Below are 23,476 nucleotides of genomic sequence, written 5' to 3'. Positions count from 1 at the left end.
TTTCACTTCTAGGTATATATCCCAGAAAAATGAAAACATATATCCACACAAAGACTTATATGTGAATGTTTCACAAAAGCATTATTCATAATATCCAAAAAGTGAAAACAATCTAAATGTTCACCAACTTATGAATGCATAAACAATATATGGTATATTCATCCAATGGAACGCGCTTAGAAATAAGAATGAAGGCAATGCTGATACAGGAAACCACACAGATGAACTTCAAAAACATTATACGAAGTGAAAGAAGCCAGACACAAAAGACCACATATAGTATGATTCTATTTATACGAAATTTCTAGGAATTTCTGTCTATAGAGATAGAAAGCAGGTCAGTAGTTGCCTGGAGTCAAAAATGATAGCTGGGATTGATTGCAAATGGGCAGGAGGAAATTTTGGGAGTGGTGATAATGTTCTAAAACTGAATTGTGATGGTTTACTAAAAGTCATTGAATGTACATTTCAAATTGGATGAATTTTATGGTATGTATACCTCAATAAAGATGCTTGAAGACATACATAGTTTTAAGAAATATCATTTTAATTGCTATATAATATTCCATCAAATGGATATGCCATATTTTATTAAGCAACTACTGAATAACTATTGAATAATGAGATTATTTCCAAACTTTCATTCTTTTAAATGCTTCAACCAATATGTTTGTTTGATTTTGTGCAAATCTGGTTTTTAATGGTCTCTTTAGGTTGATTCCCAGAAATGGAACATAGGAGAAGGGGATGCCCATTGACAGGGCTCTTGTTACCTAGCTGCCCTCTGTTTTCTTTAACATTATATAAGGTTAAACAGCTCAGCAATGAATGGAAACATACATGTTAAAAATTGAGGGCCAGGCACGGTGGCTCACTCCTGTAATCTCAACACTTTGGGAGGCTGAGGCAGGTGGATTGCATGAGGTCAGGAGTTCAAGACCAGCCTGGCCGACATGATGAAACCCCATGTCTACAAAAAATACAAAAATTATCCAGGTGTGGTGGCGCATGCCTGTAATCCCAGCTACTCAGGAGGCTGAGGCAGGAGAATCACTTGAGCCTGGGAAGTGGAAGTTGCAGAGAGCTGAGATGGCATGATAGGGTTTGGCTGTGTCTCCACCCAAATCTCATCTTGAATTGTAACTCCCACAATTCCATGTGTCATGGGAGGAACCCAGTGGGTCCCTGTGAATCACAGGGGCAGGTCTTTCTCGCGCTGGTCTCATGATAGTGAATAAGTCTCACATGAGATCTGACGGTTTTATAAAGAGGAGTTGCCCTACACAAGTTCTCTCTCTTTTCCTGCCGCCATCCATGTAAGACCTGACTTGCTCTTCCTTGCCCTCTGCCACAATTGTAAGGCCTCCCCAGCCATGTGGAACTACAAGTCCACTAAACCTCTTCTTCTTCCCATTCTGGGGTATGCCTTTATCAGCAGCATGAAAACGGACTAATACAAGGTGCCACTGCACTCCAACCTGGGAGACAGAGCAAGACTCTGTCTCAAAATGAATAAATAAATAAATAAATAAAATAAAAATTGAGGGGTTTGGAAAGGCACTTCTCAACAAACAAACCTTACTTGGGCACATTTGGATTATAAACAATAAACCCCTTCTAAAAACTATAAAAAATAAAAGGGGCAGAATCAATAATTTATCCTGATTTTTCTGCAAAAACTGTATTTCAGGAACACAAAATCAGATAATTACAACAAGTAAATGCCTGAAGTAAATAAATAGAGTAATTCTAGCTAGTACACAAAAAGGAAAAAAATAGAATGTTGCCATGGTGTGACTCCCTTAAGTTACAATACTAAGAGGTCTTTACTCGTCATAACAGGAATAGTCTGGTGTTCTGGGGAAGGTATTAATACCAGAAATAGAGGAGCAGGGGAAACACCCCAAGTTTGCTGGGTAGGATCTTGCAGAGGAGGCTCAGGAGCTGAACTGGATAATTCAAACAAGTCATCTGGCTTCGCAAAAGTCCTCATGGGGAAGTGTCAGATCACGCAGGTGTCCACAGTGGACTGGGACCTGGGCAGCACTGAGTTCCCCTTACTGACTGCACCATCCATGAACTGAGCCTGCCTTCTGGGGAAGGAGGGGCATCTCCAGGAAGGGCAACCGTGCCAGGTCAGAAGGCCTCCTGTGTCTCCGGGGCAGTGGGGTCTTCGTTCAGGAGAGAGTGAGTCATCACTGAAGAACAGAGAGAAGGCTGCACAGTCCAGCAGTACTGGGCCCAAGCTCTCAGCCCCTTTCTGGCCCTGCCACGCTAAGATAGGATCATCTCCCTCATGCATGCAGCTGATGTGTGCGTGAGCACACGCGTGCCAGGCAACTGGCCAGCACCGGCTGTCTCTGCAACGCGGAATTTACAAATGCCCTTCCCGTGAGGAAGGAAGAGAACCCGATTGATTCTCCGCTACCAAGCCAGCCCTCTACCACTTTACAGTGCACTAACTACTTACAATGATTCCCCTTCTCGGGAATCGCTTTTCTAGCTCTTCCTCTACAGTCCGGGAGCTGAGCCCCCAGAAGCCAGCAGTCGCACTAGTAGGGCAGAGCCTGCTTGACCCCTTCCTCGGGAGGGGGGCCCACCGCCGGGGCGCGTTTCCTCTTCGCGCTGCCCTGTCCTGGCCCGCCACTGGAGCCGGTAGCCCGCGGGGCAGCGGGGGCGGAGGCGACCCTGTGGGTGGCCTGTGGGCCCCCCTGCGAGATCTCGACGGTTCCTATCTATTCTATTCTACCTCCCCGTCTCCCTGAGCCCCGCCCCTGGGTCCCTTGCCGGAGCCGCTCACCCCCTCCCCCGCAGGCGTTGTGCTGGGCCCGGGGCAACTTCCCCAGAACGTCCGGCCACCCTGCGCAGAAGCACGCCTGGCAGAGCGGCTGAGCCAGGCTCAGGTCGCGGAGTAGGGGCGCTCCAGACTCGCGGAACACCGCGTCCTCGGCTCAGCTTCGGAAGCTCCCCCGCCCCGCCCGGCAAGCCCGGGAATGGCGCGCGCGCCCCCTGCCGGCCACGCCCGGACCAGCGGCACCCACAGAGGGCGCGCGGGCAGGGCGCGAGGCGGCAGGCCCCTCTCTTCCTCCCGACCCTCGCAGGCTGAGAACATCAAAAGGCAGGCTTCCTTATGGGTGCTTTCGTTGAAATTCAGCATTGTGGCCAGTCTTGAAAGTACAAAAAAAAAAAAAAAGAGGGTAAATGTGCTGCACCACTTTAACACAGCTTCAGTGACCCTGCTGTCTTCTCTCAGATCTTCCTTCTGCTGCTGCTGCATTTCCTCATAACGCCAACAATAATGAGAGCGTGGCCCGGGAACCCGCAAACTTTTTTTCTGGAAAAGGCCAGATAGTAAATGTTTCTGGCTTTGTGGGCAAGATGGAAAATCGCCCATAGACAATATGCTGAGCCGACTGAGCCTGTGCCAGTCCCTGGGAGCCGACGCGAACTGGAAACAGCCAGGCCAGTTGTGCAAACTGCCCACTTGTTCATTGAATCGAAGCAGGTGTGACTTCAAGGCTACCACCCTCTGGTCCTTGTCAGGTGCAGGCTCTGTTAGCTGTTCCTGCCACATCCCTGCCTGGGCCACAGGGCCGTCCCTGGATCCCCAGGTGTCTCTCCAACCATAACCCTGCCTGGGTCCTGCTGTGTCATTCAAGAGCCAGGAGGCCCCTGAAGATCAGTGGCCCCTGCTGCCCTGGGCCCACAACCTGTCACTAGCCTGTTGGGGTTTAAGGGTGAAAAGAAAGACCTCAGACACACATATGTGCACACGCATGCATGCACACACAAGAACATGCACCAACATGCAGACCCACTAACCCGGAACCACTGGGTTTCTGTGGCAGTGAGAGTAGGAGAAAGGCCTAGGATGCAGCTTGTAGTGAATTCTTATAATTCCAAGTTACCATTCCCAACAGAGGTTTAACTTTTTCCTACCAGAGGCAGGGCTTAGTCACCCTAAACACAGTTTCCAGCTCTCCACCTCCTTCCAGTTCCTCAGTGTGATCAATCCAGACATCTGCCTTATACAACCACCTCCTGATGACCACTGCCCTATGAGACAGCTGGATACAACCTACTTGACTCACCCCACTGACCCCCACATGGACCTCACAGGTGTGCTGCAATGACCACCTCTCAGTCATGGCGTGATTACATGGAACCGGTGCCTGCTAGCTCTAAACCCATCAATTAGAACTCCCCATGGGAAACCTGCCTGGGGTAGACCCCTGGACCCCACTTAAGGCCTCAGCTCACAGGTCCTCCTCTCTCTCTTGATCCCCACCCAGTGGTTGTGTGTGTGTGTGCCCCAGGCAGCTCCCTCCATTCCGCTAGCCATGTGAAGTATTCTGCCTTCTTCTCTCTGGGATCTGTGAGCAATATGCTGCTTCTGTGACTCTATGTGCTTTGTCGAGTTGCCTCCTCTGTCTCCCCAGACGGACGCACCAGAACCTAGCTCCTCTCCTGGTCAGGGCTCGCCTAAAGAGTGGCTATCTTATTGGGAATAGCTGGAAACAGGTCAGATGGGAGCCACAAGGAGTCTGCCAGTATGAACAAGATTCCTGTGAGAGCAACACCAGGCCATGGGTCTGACCCTCAGGCATGAGGCCACCTGCCAGGATAAAGAAGAATCTTGTGAAAGGCGTGCTGTACACATCCACCACCAAATCCCCGAGGCCCATTAGGTGGGGCAGAGTTTACAGGAACTCTTCAGGAAGAGACCACAAGACCAAATCAGAGAGAATCACAACAGCCTCAGCCACATGGTTCCCTCCACGAGCAGAGGCACCCACAGCACCGAGGAGAGGGGAGGGGAGCTGAAGAAAGGGGAGGGGAGGGGAGGAGAGGATGTCTTCAAGCCACCGTTTTCAGCCCCACAGGCCCTGTGATATGAGAAGCACAGAGGGTTTCTCGAAGTACAGCGAACAAAACAGGAATAATCCTCTAGTTCTCCTTCCACACCCTCACCCTAGGGCATTTTTATTTATGCAGAGTACACACTCCCTGTCTTGTACCTCACTTTCCTCACTTTCCTAGGTGAGGGTGCCCCCTACCATGCTGGCTTGGTGGGTGTTTTCCTGGGTCATCCCCAGCAGGCACCTGAGCCTGGGCTATGCAACCTGCTGCCTCCTCCTTGTAGGAGCCACCTCTCCCAGCCGTAGGTCTCTTCCTCTCAAAGCACTCAGCATCAGCCTCATGCAAGAAATATCCTTGGGAAACAGTGGCCTGACAAGAAGGATGAGGGTGAAGGAAAGGCTAAGAATTGGGCAGCCAGGAAATGGCTGGAATTGGCTAAGAATTGGAAAAATTGGAAAAGGCTAAGAATTGGGATGGAGATGGTGAGGGAGGAGGCAAATGAACAGTGGACCCACTTCGCTGATAAAGGAGCTTAGGTCAGAACAGCCTCCAGACACAGAGAGGAATGGCCTCCAGGTATGAGGGCAGCAGAGGGACTGGAAATGGGAAAGAGTACAGGGTGTGGAGGAAGAAGGGGCAGCCACTTCACTGTGCAGGAGACTCTGGACAAAGGAACATTTTCCTCCGAGCACCCAAGGTGCCTTGGTATGACACCATCTGGTTGTAAATTGATTTAAGGATAGGAACAGAAATTTGATCAAAAGTCAGAAACATTTTCATACCTTTGACCAAATCGTCCTCCTTACTCACTGGAATTTACATCAAAGAAGTGACATGAGTGGAGAAGGCTTTTCTGGGAAGGATGGGAGGGGCCAGGATAGGGAGGTGCTGGCAGGAAGGGGAGGATTCAGGAGGGAAAGAAAAGGAGAGGGGAGGGCAGGCTACAGCCCCGGGGAACCTTGCACAGGCCCTGCAGCCTCACCCACTTGGGGTTGAGTTGGACTCTGCTGACTGTAGCCTCTCTGAGCCTCCAGTTCTCTCTGGAGCTCTACCTCATACCCCAGTGGCTAGTTTTGAGGACTTCACAAGATAACACCTGGCACAAAGTTAATGCTCAATAAAGGTTAATACTAATATTACTCAGATAACTTATTAGGTCTCTGTTCAGAAACCAACCCTCACATTTTATAGTTATTTTTAAAATTTACATACGATGCAATTCCTTTCTGTCTCTCTCTCTCGTCTACAATTCTATGAGTTTTGACAAATGCACAGGATCATGTAACAAGCAACACAATCAAGACAGAAAAGTTCCACCCACCTCAAAAGTCTTTCTCACCACCCTTTGAAATCCAGCTCTCTCCCATCTCTAACCCAGGACATCTCCATCCCTAAGGCTTTCCCTTTTCCAGAAGGTCATATAAATGGAATTGTATAGTTTGTAGCCTTTTGAGTTGGACTTCTTTCATTCAGCATAATTATTTTGAGATTCTTGCATTCTGTTCAGAGTATCAATAATTTGGGGTTTCTTCGCTGAATAATATTCCATTGGATGGATGTACCCCAGTTGGTTGGTACATCCATCAGCTGAAGGACATTAGGTTTTCATTCTTGTCAATTATAAATAAAGTTGCTCTAAGTATTCATGTAATAAGTTTTTGTGTGACCCATAACCTTTCATTTCCACTGGGTAAACACCTAAGAGTGAGATTGCTGCAACATACATGGTAAATGTAAGTTTTACTTTCCAGGGAAATTTTCAAACTGTTTTCTTTTTTTTTTTTTTGAGACGGAGTCTTGCTCTGTAGCCAAGGCTGGAGTGCAGTGGTGCGATCTTACTTAGCTCATTGCAACCTCTGCCTTCCGAGTTCAAGCGATTCTTCTGCCTCAGCCTCCCGAGTAGCTGGGACTACAGGCAGGTGCCACCAGGCCCAGCTAATTTTGTATTTTCAGTAGAGACGGGATTTCACCATGTTGGCCAGGCTGGTCTCAAACTCCTGACCTCGTGATCCAACTGCCTCAGCCTCCCAAAGTGCTGGGATTACAGGCGTGAGCCACCGCACCTGGCCCCTTCAAACTGTTTTCTAAGCAGTTGCCCCATTCTGTATCTCCACCAGCAAGCGTAAGAGTTCCAGTTTCTCTGCCTCTACCAGAACTTGATAATGTCCATTTTTGGTTTTGTTTAGCTTTGCCTTGTTTTTGAACTAAGGGAGGTGGAATGAGAGCTCACTGTGCTTTTAACCGGCATATCCCTAGTGTCTCATGCTGTTACATTCATGTGCTGCGTTACCATCTGTGTATCTTCTTCCAGAAAGTATCTGTTCAAATCTTTTCCTTTTTTAATTCAACCCTCACTTTTACTTGTAACTGTGTGAACTTGCCACATGTCTTTCCCTGCTTTGCTTTGGGTAAACTAGAGGGAAATAAACCCACTGAAGACACTAAGCATGTATGAGACACACACAGTCATGTTTGGCCTATATGCCAGAAGGACTAGTAACTTTGCCATCTTACCCAGGGTGGCAAGTAGACATCCTTCAGCTTCACCCACACCTCAGGCAGCTGTCAGTATTTCATTCCAGGAGTCTTCTTCTTTGCTTTCAACTGGGCCATAATAGAGGGACCAAGCTCTCCCAACATCCCCCGCCCACTCCAAATCTTGGGAGAGGGGTTGGAGACAGACTTTGGTTTCCCTAAGAAGACCCCAGGTTCCTGTTGCCCTGGAAGCTCTTCCTCATGACCAGCCTCGCCCACAGTGAATCTCAGGCTGTATGGGCTTAGGAGAGTCGCTCCAAGATTTAGGAAACCCCCACCTCAGGGCTCTGACTTCCCAGGCATGTCTCTCACTATTGGAGCTACATAGAGGATACTCAGTAGAGAAAATCAATGGTTTTGGTGTAAAATAGTTATACCCTAGAAGTTAGCATTATAAAGCTTAGAGAAAAGTCACTCCTATAAATACACTTGTGAGGAAGCTCCTCCAAGACATTCCCACAGCACTGGGCAGCCAGGAATGACTCTGGCCAGACTGGAGTCCCCACCTAAGATGCTACTTCTGGTAGCCAGGATGCAAAAGGGGGTTACTTAGAGAAAACTGTGGATGAACATCACTGTGAATTGCCAAAGAAAGGAGAGAAATTGAAACTTCTGTGTAAGACTGCAAAGAGGAGAGAGGAAGCAAGGAGGTGTTTGCTTCTTACTCCCTTGGGAAGCTTGTCTAGTTCCGAGGTAGATGTTTCCTATTTTGAGTTCCTATCATACTTTTCTCTCCCCTTCCTTCCTTCCTTCTTCCTTTTTCTTTTTGCTTTCTCTCTCTCTCTCTTTTCTTTCTTATTTCTTTCTCTTTCGCCCCCTCTCTCCCTCTCACCTTCTCTTTCTCTCTCTTTTTCTCTCTCCCTCCCTCTCTCTTTCTTTCTCTGTCTCTCTCTTTCTTAGAGATGGAGTTTCACTCTGTTACCCAGGCTGGACTCCTGAATAGCTGAGAGAACAGGCATGCACCACTGTGCTGAGCTTATAATACTTTTCAATAGCTCTTCAGAAGCCAAAAAAAAAAAAAATGAGAGAGAGGGAGAGAGAGAGAATAACACATGGCAATGGCACATACACAGACACAAACATGTAAATATAGTTTTTACATAAACTAACACCCACCAGAGTGGCTTCCCCCAACTCATACTCCTTCCCTGGCTTTAGGTTGTCAAAGATGATCATATCTGATGACTGATAACAAAAAAATGTTGATAAAGATGGTAGTGATAATGGTGATGATAGTGATGGTGATGTTGAGGATGGTGGTGATAATGATGGTGATGACGGTGATGATGATGATGGTGGTGGTAATGATGATGACAGCGATGATGATGATGGTAATGAAGAGATGATAAAGTGATGATTTTTTCAATAATGGTGATGATGATGATGATGATGATGGTGATGATGTGATGACCATGATGATGATGATGGTAATGGTGATGATGACAGTGATGAGGATATGGTAATGGTGATAATGATGATGGTGGAGATGGTGATAATGGTGATAATGGTGATGATGATGATGATGGTAATGGGGATAATGATGATGGTGATGTTGATTGTGATGATGGTGATGATGATGGTGATGATGAAGATATAGCACAATCTATGGAAAGTTCACTATGTCCTTGGCTTTGTACTAGTTCTTCTTACACATAATTTCATTCCATGTACACAGCAACCCTTTGCAAAAATGAAGTCCCAGGAGCATGATCACACAGCGTGGACTGACCAGCCTGACTCTCGCCCACATGCAAAGAAGGAGGATCATCAGTGCACAGCTCTAAAACACATTGTCATGAAGAGCTCTGTCAATCAGAGAGGTTATTTCTTTTAAAACTGACATTTAAACACTGTCCTTATGCCATATGCAAAAATCAACTGAAGATGGATTAAATACTTAAATGTAAAACCTAAAACTGTAAAAACTCTGGAAGATAATCTAGGAAATTCCATTCTGGACATATAGACCCTGGCCAAGAGGGCCAAACAATTGTAACAAAAACAAAAATTTACAAATGGGACCTGCATAGTAGCTCCTGCATAGTAACAACAGAGCTCCTGCATAGTAAAAGAAACTATCAACAGAGCAAACAGACAATCCACAGAATGGGAGAAAATATTTGCTAACTATGCATCTGACAAAGGTCTAATATCCAGAATCTATAAAGACCTTAAACAAGTTAACAAGCAAAAAACAAACAACCCCATTAAAAAGTGGGAAAAGGAGATGAACAAACACATTTCAAAAAAGATATACATGTGGCCAACAAGCATATGAAAAAAATGCTCAACATCAGTAATCATTAGAGAAATGCAAATCAAAATGACAATGAGATACCATCTCACATCAGTCAGAATGGCTATTATTAAAAAGTCAAGGATGGGTGCAGCAGCTCATGCCTGTAATCCCAGCACTTTGGGAGGCCGAGGCAGGTGGATCATGAGGTCAGGAGATTGAGACCATCCTGGCTAACACAGTGAAACCCCGTCTCTAGTAAAAAATACAAAAAATTAGCCAGGCGTGGTGGTGGGTGCCTGTAGTCCCAGCTACTCGGGAGGCTGAGGCAAGAGAATGGCATGAACCCGGGAGGTGGAGCTTGCAGTGAGCCAAGATCGTGCCACTGCACTCCAGCCTGGGTGACAGAGTAAGACTCTGTCTCAAAAAAAAGTCAAAAAATAACAGATGCTGGCCAGGTTGGGGAGAAAAGGGAACACTTACACACTGCTGGTAGGAATGTAAATTAGTTCAGCCATTGTGGAAACCAGTGTGGCAATTTCTCAAAAAACTTAAAACAGAAGTACCATTCGACCCAGCAATCCATTATTGGGTATATACCCAAAGGAATATAAATTGTTCTATCATGAAGACACATGCACATGTATGTTCATCACAGCACTATTCACACAACAGCAAAGTCATGGAATCAACCTAAATGCCTGTCAATGGTAGACTGAATAAAGAAAATGTGACGCATACATACCATGGAATACTATGCAGCCGTACAAAAGAATGAGATCAGGTCCTTTGCAGCAACATGGATGGAGCTGAAGGTCATTATCCTAAACAAACTAATGTAAGAATAGAAAACCAAATACCACATGTTCTTACTTATAAGTTTGAGCTACATGTTGAATACACATGGACACAAACAGTAGAACAACAGACGCTGGGGCCTACTGAAGGGTGGAGGGTAGGAGGAGGGAGAGAATCAAAAAACCACATATCGGGGCAGGGCAGGGTGACTCATGCCTGTAATCCCAGCACTTTGGGAGGCAGAGGCAGGTGTATCACCCGAGGTCAGGGGTTCGAGACCAGCCTGACCAACATGATGAAACTCCATCTCTACTGAATACAAAAATTAGCCCAGCATGGTGGCGCACGCCTGTAATCCCAGCTAATAGGGAGGCTGAGGCAGAAGAATCCCTTGAACCTGGGAGGCGGAGGTTGCAGTGAACCAAGATCACACCACTGCAATCCAGCCTGGGCGATAGAGCAAAACAAAACAAAACAAAAAAAACTACCTATTGGGTACTATGCTTATTACTGGGTGGTGAAATAATCTGTACACCAAACCCCAAACCCCCATGACACACAATTTACCTGTATAACAAACCTGCACATGTACTGTTGAACCTGAAATAAAAGTTAAAAAAAATAATAATTCTGTAAGTGGGTTTTAGAGTAATAAACCCATTTACAGTAAATAAGAAAAAGAGGTACCTGCATGTACATCCTTTGATTTTTTCTTTCTTTCTTTTTTTTTTAAAGACACTGCCAAAGTACCTGTCTTTCTTTGCTTGGCTTTTTCTTTGTTCTTAAATTCACGTGGAAAGAGCAATTGTGACTTCACAGCTATTATTTGGTTGGCTTCACTCCACAGCCCAGAGAGCTGACTTTCTTTGAATTTCTGTCCTATAGAGGGAGAAAATCATCCCACTCCAACACCCTCACACAGAGTGCCAGGACCTGGCCCCCCATGTGCTGTGCACCTGCTAGCAAAGACAGGTTTTCCCGCCCATCACCTGCCTGCCCAGGCCAGGGTGTGTGAGTGAATGTGAAGCACGCAAGACTCATGGGAACATTGCAAAGGCAGCCTTACCTTTGTCTCTCTTGCACCTTTTTGCCTCTTCTGGGGGAATATTTGCTGGGGGAAACCTCAGGCAGGCCAAATGACTTCCCTGGAAATTTTAAATACTGCAGTGTTCCCCAGTGACTCTTAATTGTGGAAAACAATCCATTTCAGGTTTGAAGACGTGCAGGTGCCTGTAAGAATTCTAGGGTCCAGGCCAGAAGCGGCGGCTCATGCCTGTAAACCCCAACACTTTGGGAAGCCGAGGCGGTGGGTTCACAAGGTCAGGAGTTCAAGACCAGTCTGGTCAACATAGTGAAACCCTGTCTCTACTAAAAATACGAAAAAAAAAAAAAAGAAACAAAAAAAAAATTAGCCAGATAATGGTGGTGTGTGCCTGTAATCCCAGTTACTCAGAAGGCCGAGGCAGGAGAATCACGTGAACCAGGAGGCAGAGGTTGCAGTGAGCCGAGATGGCCCCACTGCACTCTAGCCCGGGCGACAGTGCGAGACTCCGTCTAAAAAAATAATAATAATAATAAATAAGAATTCTAGGGTCCAACATGACTCAGGGCCATGCACCTCCCCTCTTAAGCTAGCTGCAATCTTGGGTCTTTCAAAGAAACCTTGTAAAGGGAAAGGAAGAAGAGTAGAAAGGTGCTCAGAGCTATAAGCTCACCTGGCCCATGGCAAAGAGGAACTTTCTCTGGGTGCTTCCATTAGGTCTTCAGAGCCTGTACCCCATTACTTTGCATCTCCTTGGATCAAGGAGAAGGTTTTCTCTTTTGGAAATCACTGTCCATCTCCTTAGCCCCTAAACATCCTGGCTACCTATAGCTTCTCCTTGCTGAGACTTGTTTATCCTGTATTAGCCGAGTGGCCATACAGAATAGGATCCAAGATTTAAGACATCCCCTTCTGGCTCTCCCTGTTTGAGGTACACGGCTATAAATCTTCTCCTCCAAACCACAACCATAGCACAGGGCCACATGGAGTTGATACTATTTCTTTACACATTTGTCTTCCCCATAAGACTTTTGAGTGTGGGAAACAAATCATGTTTGTTTTTGTAACTCTCTCAGCATTTTGCATGATGCCTGGCACTTAGTAAAGTCTAGGTGGCTGGTTGAGAAAGTGATTAACAAATGAGTAAATGTGCATGGCAACAAAAGTTTAAATCACAGACCAGCCCCGTAAGAAACTCAATCATTGTGGGATAAACCAGCCATTGGGCCCACAGAGCCACGGGAATTCTTCCTTGCCCATGTCCTGGTGTCTCCACTAGGCTCTCCAGCTCTCTATCAAGGCTGCAGTGCAGGCCTGAGCCCCACCTAATCATTTGGCAAGCTCCAAGTCTCTGCCACATTCTCACCAGTCCCCTCTTCTATGATCAAGGTCTATTGCTCCCCAGTTCCCAGACGATGACTGAATGATGACCAAAAATACTCTGGTCTTCTCCCTGACTGGCTTGGAGCAGCAATGCCCATCTACGAGTCCACTGTGCATTCCTATCTGCTGGGTTACATTTCTTATCTAAGGTAAAGTTGGAAAGCTAAACCCAGATCTTTTGGAGAACCGGCCACTTCACTCAGAGGCCCCCATTATGCCTGGGAGGTTTGTCTGTCCCCAAATTCTCCTCCTGTCTCTCAGTTCTCCTACCCCTACCACTCAGTTCTTTTTTTGCATACTTTGCTGCTAAGGCTGCCAAGTGATACCATGTCACAGATGAAGGGATTGAGGTGGTACCATCATATAGGCTCACCCACTACAGGGTGCTTATAGTTCTTGAAATTAGCACCAGCCAGAAGAGTGATGGATGAAGTTTATTTTCTTTTTGCTTTTATTATTATTGTTGTTATTATTTTGAGATAGAGTCTTGCTTTGCTCCCCAGGCTTAAGTCCAGTGGTGCGACCTTGGCTCACTGCAACCTCCATCTCCTGGGTTCAAGCGATTCTCCTGCCTCAGCATCCCGAGTAGCTGGGATTACAGGCACTTGCCACCACTCCGGCTGATTTTTTTTTTTTTTTTTTTGTACTTTTAATAGAGATGAGGTTTCACCATGTTGGCCAAGCTGGTCTCGAACTGCAGACCTCAGGTGATACCCCCACCTCGGCCTCCCAAAGTGCTGGGATTACAATCGTGAGCTACCGCGCCCAGCCGATAAAGTTTATTTTCACATTGATTCCCAAGTCTAGGTCTCGAAAATGGCATGTCTCAAGACCATAGCCACTTTGGCACTGTAAGGCCATTGTTCCCCCAGCAATCTGTGTGCAGAGATCTAAGGATGACGGCCCATACACTGAGGCCTCTTGAGTTTGTCTTTAGTATCCTTTTAGATTCTTTTATAATAGCTTTATTGAGACATAATGCACATACCGTACAATTCACATATTTGAAGTGTACGATTCAATGGTTTTTAGTATATCCACCATCACTACAATCGATTTTAGAAGATTTTCATCACCTCATAAAGGAAATTTATTTTGTTTTATCTCCTGGTATTTCTTTATAGTTATAGACAGATGGTAAGGATGGCTGAAATGTGGGTGGGGAGCAGAAAGGGGGGTGAGGAAGTTGCATAGTAGAAAAGGGAGAAGGGTCTGCACTGTCCTGCCTGAAGGAACTTACCATATGACGATGTGAGCTGTTGTGTGTGCTGAGACAGGGAGACCCCCAGACCAATGCATCAGTCACGTGAAGATGGGGGCAGCCTCAGCCCCAGCAGTATGAGGAGTTCACCTTGACCCTTTGAAAAGCTTACCAACCCCAGTCCTGTGTGATCACTATTACAGAGGATAAACTAGTCATATGGGAAATGGGTCTCAATGTTTCACAGTTTGAGATGCTGAACATCCACAAATCCTGTCAAATGACTTCATGGGGATTACAGAAAATCCTATTCAATTATTTTTAAAGGTAACTCTATCTAGGTATTATTAAGTGAAGATTCCTTGCCAGGCAACATTTCAATCTCACTTAATGTGTATTAACTCATCTGATTCTCACCACAATCTTGGCATGTAAGCCTGATTGCTTTTCCCACTTGACAAATGGGAGAAGCTAAATAACTTGTCATTGTACTACAGTGTATACAAGGCAGAGCCAAGATTTGAAGCCAGGCAACGTGGCTCCAGCATCCACATTTCTAACCACTAAATTTTCCATTTCACTAGCTTTCCATTTTGAACCTAGCCACTAATATATGCAGCCCTGATCTTTGCAAATAACGTTTTAAAATACAGCCTTCTGTAATAAGTGATGCTGCCCACCAGGGGGCAGGACCGCCCCACAATGCACTCAGTCACTCCATTTACTACAGTCCCTGGCCCATTCAGGTTGTAAATTGAGCTCAAACCTTCCTGTGAAAATGGAGGGCAAAGGGCAGAAAGAGGGAACCACTCAGGAGAAATGGCTCACTGGGGACGTGTGTGCACAGAAGGCCTCTCCGTGCCATAGCAGAGGACACAGGCTCCGGAATCCCGTGGGCCAAGTTTTCGCAACATTCTGTGCTAGTTGGGTGGATGCCTCTATACAAAGAAATCAAAGCAAAGAGAAAAGCAGGGGGTAAAGGGGACCACAGAAGAAAAAAATCTTCATATTTTTCTCTGCCTGTCTCCCGACCATAGCCAAATCACTAAACTTTTCTGACCCTGACCTTCATGATCTGTAAAATGGGGATGGGCCAGCTGCTATGTGAGCCCTGGTGAAGAAATGTCCCATCAGCAGGGCCCCTCCTGTCAGGGAGAACCTCAGCCGCCTTCAACAGTTCATTTCCAGGCAGCTAAGGTCACCTCGCTCTTCTTGAGCCCTTCAGTGTGGAGCTGCCATTGCAGCTCTAACAAGTTAATCATAAGCCACCCACCATGGCGCCAGGGTGAGGTTGTTTATAGACTTATCAACTCATGACACACAGGGTGGTTCATGTGACTTAAGCTTTGAGCCCCATATCTTGGCCCAGATGGCAGGAAGGATGCTTTGACCCATGACCACTCTGGTTTGTTCCTGGGTTGGACATTCCTTGGCTTTCTTCAGTAGAGGGAAGCTTGAATACATAAACCATAGCTAACATGGGAAGTGCAGACATTGCGCTCTGCAAACAGTAGGCACTCAACCAATGTCTGCTGTGCTGTCCTAATCAGCTGAATGTGGCGCAGGAATCCAGGAGAGTTGATACGTGCTGGGAAACCATGCAGAATCTCCCCAAGGAGGAGGCAGTTCCCCATATTCATTCTACTCCGACCCAAGCACGTGGCAGGGCTTGCCATGTTCTTTGCAAAAGAGACAGTTTGATTGACATTTTCCTCACCTCCATCTTTCCTGCTCTAAACCACAAGCCAGTCAGACAGAAAGACAGCTCCATTACTTCAGTGCTGAGCCAGTCTCTGCAAGGAGACAGCCTTAGGTTGACCAGGCAGTGGGCTGGCAGGTGAGTGAGGAGTGACAGGTGTCAAGTGTGAACCCACCTAGGTGCTCCTGAAGCCTGAACCTGGCCTTCTTACACATCCGCCTGGAGGACTTTCTCAGTGAAAACTGAATGCCTGCAACTTCATCAGCCTTTAGGGGAAAAAAATGAAGCCACGTTAACTTATAAAATAATAATGAACTTGGAAGTTAGACATACAGGAAAGTACACAAATAATAAGGAAAAAGCTCCATTAATTTTCACAGTGAACACACCCAAATGAAAAAAAAAAAAACAGAATAGCATCAGTGCCTCAAAAGCCCCTTTAATATTCCCTCCCAAACAGCATTGTCTGTTTCCTCCCCAAGAACTGCCATCCTGCCCTCTACTGCCACAGGTTAGTTTTGTCTGATTGTGATATCCATATAAATGAAATTTGATAATAAGTACTCTATGATACGTCTGGCTTTTTTGGCCTGTGGTTATGTCTAAGTTTCATCCGTGTTGTTGAGTGTAGCCACTGATAGCACCTAGACCACCAGGTCTCAACTCAGTCCTTTTAAAGTGGGCCCCAGGTATCTCAGGGCCTCCTCAAGAGGTGCCTTACATGTACTTAAGAATAGGTCTGCCTGAGGCACCATGCAACACCAAAAGATCACAGTGCTTCTAGTACTCTGGGCTGAGTCAACTGGGCTGCAGAAGGCAGGGAAAGATGCTGAAACTCACTGCTCCAACCCAACCCAAGCCACATCTGTTACTGATTTGAGACCTTTCCTCGTTTCTAGTGTAAGCATTTAGTGCTATAAATTTCCCTCTCAGCACTACATTAGCTGCATCCCATGGATTGTGATATGTTTTATTTTCTACAGAATTCATTCCGTTCTGTTTTAAAACAATTATTTTTGAGAATTCTTTGGACGATGGGTTATTTAGAAGAGTGTTGTTTAATTTCTAAGTAATGAGAAATTGTTAATGTTGTTATTATTATTAAATTTAACTTTTATTCCATTATGATCAGAGAACATGCTCTGGATGATATCCATTTTTTAAAATTTGTTGAGATTTTTTTCATGGCTGAGAACATGATCTATCTTGGTGAGTATTCCATGAGTGCTTAAAAAATGCATAATTCTGCTATTCTGTGGAGCATTCTACATACCAATTAGATTCTGTTGGTTGCTTGTGTTGTTCAGTTCTTCTGCATTCTTTCTGACTTGCTGTCTAGTCATTTGTCTTAGTCTGTTTGGGCTGCTATAACAAGAATATTATAGAATTATAAAATGCAAACATTTTTTCTCACAGTTGTGGAGGGTGAGAAACCCAAAATCAAGGTGCCAGCAGATTTAGTGTCTGGTGAGGGCCCATTCCCCATAGATGGCTCCTTCTAGCTGTGTCTTCACATAGTGGAAGAGGCAAACAAGTTCCCTTGGGCCTCTTTTATAAGGCCACTAATCCCAGTCATAAACTCTCTGCCCTCATGACCCAATTACCTCCCAAAGGCCCTATCTTTCAATGCCATCACATTGAATATTAGGTTTCAACACATAAATTTTAAAGAGACACAAACATTCAAACCATGGCATTCCAACTCTGGCTCTCCCAAATTAATATCCTTCTCACATGCAAAATACATTCATTTCATTTCGATTTCTCCAAAAGTTTTAACTTGTTCCAGCATCAACTACAAAGTCTAAAGTCTAGAGTCTCATCTATAAATATTACCTAAATCAGATAAGGGTGAGACTCCAAGATGTACTTTACCCTGAGGCACATTGCTGTCCACCTGTGAACTGTGAAACGAACAAGTTATGTGCTTCCAAAATGCAATGATGGAACAGGCATAGGATAGACCTTCCCATTCCGAAGGGGAGAGATAGGAAAGAAAGGAATAACAGGTCCTAAGTAAGTTCAAGACCCAACAGGGCAAACAGCACTTAATCTTAAGGCTTGAAAATAATCTTGTTTGACTTGATGTCCACTTCTGGACACACTGGGCCAGGCGTTGGACTGCCAAGACCTCAAGCAGTCTTGCCCACATGGCTTTGCTGCACACAGCTTACATGACAGCTCTTATGGGTTGCAGCCACATGCCTGAGGCTCTCCCAGGCTGGAGTTGCAGCCGGTGGCTGCACCTGTCTGGCATCACTAGAGCCCCTGCTCCTATGGCTCCAATAGGCATTGCCCTAGCCAAGGCTCTCTGCAGTGGCTCTACCTCTGTGGCAGTTATCTGCCTGGGCCCCTAGATTCTCTGGTCATCTTTTGAAATCTAGGTGGAGGCAGCTGCGCATCCATAGCTCATGTACTCTGTGCACCTGTGGAAATGGTGTCATGCTGATGCCACCAAGGTTAGCTACCTATATGCCATCTGGGGGGTAGCCTGGTTTCTACTGACCCATACTAATCTCCTTATCAAATGGTCATTTGGTCACACCCTTGATGTTCACTACTGAACATGCTATCTCATTTTGTATTAATGCCATACTGCCAGACTAAGAATGTTCCAAATCTTTAAGCTCTGCTTCTCTTTTCATTATAAATTTTGCCTTTAAATCATTTTCTCTTCTCACAGTTTACTATAAGTAGTCAAGAGAAGCCACGCTACTCCTTCAACATCTTGCTTAGATATTTCCTCAGCTAAATATCCCAGCTTCATCACTCACATCACTCACAAGTTCTACCTTCCTCAAAACATTAGGGCATGGACACAATTCAGCCAAGTTCTTTGCCACTTGTTTCCTTCAGTTTCCAATAAGCGTTCCTCATTTCCATCTGAAACCTCATCACAATGGCCCTTACTGTCCATATTTCTACTAACATCATGCTCATGACCACTTAGGTATTATCTAAGAAGAGTGAGCCTTTCTCTATGGCTCTCCTTTCCTTCTGTGCCCCCAGCTGAATCCTGTTTACCATTAACAGCAATGTAGGCTTTTTCTAGCATGTACCTCAAAACCCCTCCAGCCTCTACACATTATCCAATTTCAAAGTCACTTCCACACTTTTAGATATTTATTATACAATATCCCTACTCCTTGGTACAAATTTCTGTCTTAGTGCATTTGGGCTGCTGTAACAAAAATATCATAAACTGGGTGGCTTATAAAAACAAACTTCAGTTCTGGAGGTTGGGGAGTCCAAGATTAAGATGCTAGCATATTTGGTGTCTGGTGAGGGTCCATTCCTCACACTTGGCACCTTCTAGCTGTGTCCTCACACTGTGGAGGAGGCAAACAAGCTCCCTTTGGCCTCTATAATAAGGGCACTAATCCCATTCATGATGCTCCACCCCTATGACTTAGTCACCTACCAAAGGCCTCACCTTTTAGTACCTTCACGTTAGGATTAGGTTTCAACATACAGATTCCATGGAAGAACACAAATACTAAAACCATGGCATAGTTGTACCAGTTAGTGAGTGGAGGATGTTAAATTCTCCAACTATAATTGTGGATTTGTCTATTTCTGCTTTCGACTCTTATCAGCTTTTACTTTACGTACAGTTAAGTCCTCACTTAATGCTGTCCATAAGTTCTTGGAACTGTGGCTTAACACAAAATGGCATATAAGGCAAGACTTCTTTTCTCATCAACACTAAAATGGAACTATGAAGAAAGAAACATCATTTCCAGAATCTGCTGTAGGCCATTTCACTGAAAGTCAATTTCCAAGAGCCTATTAATTATTTTAAGTGAGGATTTTCTGTATTAAGGCTCTGTTGTTTCATGAGTACACATTTGAGACCCTTATGCATTTCTGGTGGATTGATCCTTTTATCATCGTATAATGTCACTCATTGGCTCTAGTAATTTTATTTGCTCTACAGCTGACTTTCTTAACTGTAGAGCAAATAAACTGACTTTATTACATTAATACAATGATTCCTCCTTTTAAAAATGTTTATGTACTATGTTTTTATATCCTCTTATTTTCAATCTACCTATATCATTGAATTTGAAGTTTCTTGTTAGCAGCATGTAATTGGGTCATTTTCTCCCCACTTTGCCAATCTCTGTCTTTTGATTGATATAGTTGCTCCACCATTTACATTTAAGGTAATCAGTACATTAAGGCTAAAGTCTACCATGTTCTTGTTTTGTTTTGCTTCATCTTTGTTTTTCTGTTTCTATCTTCTTGTCTTCCTGTGGGCTAGGACCCATCTTTTAAGATTTCATCTTGATTTTTTAATTGCTATTGCATGTATCTTTGTGCATAGTTTTTGTAGTGGTTGCTCTGGTTATTACAAAAATATTCATAACTTACCACTGTCTATTTTTTATCAACCTTTTACTACTTGTGTTGAAGTCTCACCTCCATATATGTTCTTTCATACTTCTCACTTTTTCCTATCATTGTCTTGAGTACCAGACAGTGGTGTAATCTCTTTTCCAATCATCAGATGTGAATGATGACCTGTGATGAGAAGGAGGGTTTGTTGTATGACTCATGCTCTGCTCTTTTCATTCTTCTTTCTTCCCTCTCGATGCTCCAAGGTGCTTTCTTTTACCATTTCCTTTGTGTTTGAACAACTTCTTTTGTCAGTCTTTAAATGCAGGCTTGCAAGCAACTAATTCTTTTAGTTTCCTTCATCTGACAATATCTTTATTTCTTCTTCATTTCTAAACGAGAGTTTCACTGAATATAGAATGCATGGTTGATTTTTATTTTCTTTCTGTCCTTGGAAAATGTTGCATAGCTCCCTTCTGGCCTTTATGGTTTCATAGGAAAAACCCACTGTCATTCCAGTTGGTGTGCTCCTATTCCTATTCAGAATCCATCATTTCTCTGTGGCTGCCTACAGGTTGTCTTTAGTTTTCAGAAGTTTAATTACAATATTTCTTGGCATGGATTTTGGTTATGGTTGTTGATCCTGTTTGAAGTTCACTTGGCTTCTTGATCTATACATGTCTTTTTGCCATAAGTGGGGAATTTTTATCTATTAATCTTCAAATATTCTTTAGCCTCTCTCTTCTCCTTTGGGCACACCAGTGATACAAATGTTGGATCTTTTGTTACTGTCCTACAGGTTCTTGTGGGTGTTTTTTTTGTTTGTTTTGTTTTGTTTTTAGTTTATTTTCTCTGTGTTGTTCAGATTGAGTGAATTACATTGTCATCACAGTCACTGATTCTATCCTGCCATTTCCACTAGTCTACTATTGAACCCATCTAGTAAGATTCCTTCACTTCTGTTATTTTATCTTTTAGCCCTATAATTTCCATTTGGTTCTTCTTCATCACTTCTATTTCTTTACTGTGGCTTTCTATTTTTTCATTTCTTCGACAGATTTGCCTCTTGAAGCATTTTTATGATGGCTGTTTTAAAATCCTTGCCAGATAACTCCAGCAGTTGGTTCATCTTGACGATGGCATTCATTGTCTCATTCATGCTGCACGTTGCTTGGTACTCGGTATGAAAGGAATTTTCTATTGTATCCCATTTTACCTATTAGGAAATTCTGGGTCTTACTTAAATGTTTAATTTTAGCAGGTAATTGCCCTGATTCTGTTTAGGGAGCAGGGCCTAGCCTGATTTGTGGCCTGTGGTCCCACTGACAGTTTAATCGTCAGAGCCTTTCAGCGTTATTTTAGTCTGCTTGGTTTATCAGGTGCCTCTGGGGTCCCTGCTGATGTTACCTGAGGGGCAGAAGGGGTGTCTCTCAGTGGGAGAGGGAAGCTGCCAGCACACAGCTATGAAGCCTTCCTGGCCTGGTGTGTCTTCTGGTGGGTCCCCTGCCTGTGGGATATGGAGTGTGTTTCCCAGGTGGGGCTGAGGGGGATCCTGCTCTGTTTTCTCCAGCCCCCCAACCCTAGACTCTTTGAGATGGGACAGAGAGGCTCCCTCGGCCAGATCAATCATTGCAGTGGAGTCCCTTTTATGCTGCTTCCTCTTCCTGGTCATCTGGATTGGTGACAGGCTCTTGGTGACCCCACCTCTACTTGTTCTGTTGCCTCAGGCCAGGCTTCACACTGTGAACTGATTTTTCAGGAATTTAAGGGCCACTTGTGGTTTTTCCACTTATCTTGTTTGCCAGTTCAACAGCCCTTCTGTCCAAATGTGTCCAGATCTCACCAATCCCTGCATCACAAAATGTCCCTTCCCAGTCCAGGCCCCAAGTCTACCTGGAAAACTCCAATTCATCCTCTGAGACCAGCCCAAATGCCCCTGGTCTGTGAAGTGTGATCCCCAAAGCCATCAGGCAGGCAACCTACCTCCCTGGAGACAGGATGAGACACAGAAGCACAACTCAGCTACGGACCTACTGTCCCCCAGTGGGCAGATCCAAAGTGTTCACTACACAATAGATCAATGACCCCCCAGGTGGACGGACCAAGGTACCACCACATTAATAGGACGACCCCAGTAGGTAAGGCCCAGGTAGTCGTTAGGTAACAGATTGCTGAGAGATGAATGGGAGACCCATAACATCCTCCTGCAGCAAGTGACAGGGGCCTGTCCAGCTGAGGTCTCATGGCCACTGGGTCTCTCCAACAGTCCCCAGGGCTGGCTCTGGTGGGAGACCTAGGCACATGTGCACACCGTACGGAGCCCAGTAATTGTGACAAGTATGGCGTTCTTGGGAAGCGCACTCCCTAAGCCACAGTGAAATCAATGCCCTGTCCACTTTTCCACCTTGTGACATTGGTCAAAGGTCTGGGCAATGACTGGCTTCAAAGACTCACTGGGAGCTTCCTGTTGGACAAGATTTAATCTGCCACCACGTGCCCTCTCTTCTGCTCCAAAGCAGTAACATCGGGACCATTTCAAGCTCGCTCTCCCAACAAAGCCGGGGTGAAATATCTCTGTGTCTCCTCAGAGTGGAAAGCTACAGTCTCTGGGGGCTGACCACGCAGGCAGAAAACTGTGCACAGGGTGGCAGCTAACTGCAATCTTTATCTGTCCATAACCAAATGAGCCCAAAGCATTGCTTCTTTTCTGGTTTGGATCTGAGGCAATGAGGTTAGATGGGGTCCTGTGTCCCGTCACCTGACTCAGGACGGAGGGGACAGGCCCAAGAGGGCAGAGTCAGTAGAAAAGGGCAAACTCCCTTAAGGTGGGGAGGGAGGAACCTTGGCTGGGGGAACAGAAGAGGCGGGTGACACTGGCTGTCTCCAGCATCTGTTGATGTGTAAGTGAATCCACCAGAGTCTCAATATTCACTTTTAGTGCCCACTTCAATAGACACTGGGAGGTCCTTCAGGAGCTGGCCCACTTCAGGGGTGTGTGTCTGCAGCCAGTGTGTGTGTAGGGGTATTCATAGCAACATCGAAAACATGTCAGGACCCATTATCAACACTGCCATGTGGTTAATCTTCAAAGATCTTTGAATATAACATTTCAAAGGTCTCTGGGCAGAAATCTTAATATATTCCTGACGGCAAAACATTTGTGATTTTATAACTGAATCCACTGATTTGTAAACACACAGACACATTCATGAACGAGCACACACGCAGATGCACAGACACATGTGGACAAAGATACATCTGTGCAAGCATATGCACACGTGTGCAGAGACACATACACAAAAGTGCACACATGCACACGCATACACACATGTGCAAACACACACAAACATACTTCATGGTACACAAATACCGTCTCACGGAGGC

At 45.1% G+C, this 23,476-nt stretch overlaps 1 long non-coding RNA gene across 1 annotated transcript; it reads right to left on the bottom strand.

Annotated features, from left to right (window-relative positions):
• Positions 1-10,292: 10,292 nt before the first annotated feature.
• LOC134761719 (uncharacterized) lies at positions 10,293-11,356 on the bottom strand. Its single transcript, XR_010140783.1, has 3 exons — positions 11,117-11,356; positions 10,997-11,029; positions 10,293-10,464 (listed from the first exon to the last, which is right to left on the bottom strand). It is a non-coding gene; the product is annotated as an uncharacterized LOC134761719 (long non-coding RNA).
• Positions 11,357-23,476: the final 12,120 nt, after the last annotated feature.

The sequence above is a fragment of the Pongo abelii genome, chromosome 6 (assembly GCF_028885655.2).
Source record: "Pongo abelii isolate AG06213 chromosome 6, NHGRI_mPonAbe1-v2.0_pri, whole genome shotgun sequence".
In the NCBI taxonomy this organism is placed as follows: Eukaryota; Metazoa; Chordata; class Mammalia; order Primates; family Hominidae; genus Pongo; species Pongo abelii.
Note: the sequence above shows the minus strand (reverse complement) of the source record. Positions and strands in the feature narration are given on the sequence as shown.